Source organism: Sinocyclocheilus grahami, unplaced genomic scaffold (genome assembly GCF_001515645.1).
Source record: "Sinocyclocheilus grahami isolate Dianchi unplaced genomic scaffold, SAMN03320097.WGS_v1.1 scaffold2428.1, whole genome shotgun sequence".
NCBI classification, from domain to species: Eukaryota; Metazoa; Chordata; class Actinopteri; order Cypriniformes; family Cyprinidae; genus Sinocyclocheilus; species Sinocyclocheilus grahami.
In genome coordinates this window covers 15,579-16,324 of record NW_015507607.1, presented here as the reverse complement: position 1 = coordinate 16,324, position 746 = coordinate 15,579, and the positions used below count along the sequence as shown (strand labels likewise).

Sequence of the window (746 nt, the reverse complement as noted above, 5' to 3'; positions counted from 1 at the left end):
TTAGGACAATGCTTATAAACCCGTGGAATGTCCCACTCTGGCCTGGTGCTAAATTCGACCTAGCCTTCCTTACCATGTCCTGGACTTCCACAGTGGCTCTGTGAAGTCAAACTGACTTTGGTAATCACAGCTTCACACTGCTTTAGATCCTGCTTTCTCATGGGATCACTGTAGGTGCTGTGGAGGAAATTCAAGAATGCTATTGTTCTGAAGGTAATTACAACCATTGCTGTTGCTTTTATACACCAGTTCAAGAAACTTCAGCATTTAATAAGAGGTTATAACTTATATTTCAAACACAATATTGCCAGTTATAGTACTTGGTCTATTTCTGCTCCACCACCAGATTTGGCATTCTGGAATGAATGTGTTTTTGAATTAATTGGTTGAGTGAATGATTTAACAACTCTGGCATATCAATATAATCCTGCAGAAAGAGTCACTGATAATTAACCCATTTGATTCAACATTTTTTCCAGACATGAAAACATCCAGATGATGTGTCATTAGTAACCATTTGAAATAATAAATAATAATTGTTTTATTGCATTTTTTGGAAGTGTGAAAAATTTTGTTTTATGGTCGGTGGGATAATGTGTATAATGAAATAACATTTTTCTGCAGTCATCAGAATTTTTATATATCTCAGCCCAGCGATTTTAAACTCTGTTTCATCACATTCTAGAGTTACTATTATGCACAAAACCCCTTATACAACACTGATAGGAATACTGAGATAAAAGACA

At 35.4% G+C, this 746-nt stretch overlaps 1 protein-coding gene across 1 annotated transcript in view; it reads right to left on the bottom strand.

The window, feature by feature from the left end:
• Window positions 1-746, bottom strand: part of LOC107574991 (sialic acid-binding Ig-like lectin 7) — an 8,716-nt gene that overhangs the window by 6,498 nt on the left and 1,472 nt on the right. The gene's annotated exons all lie outside the window — the stretch shown is intronic.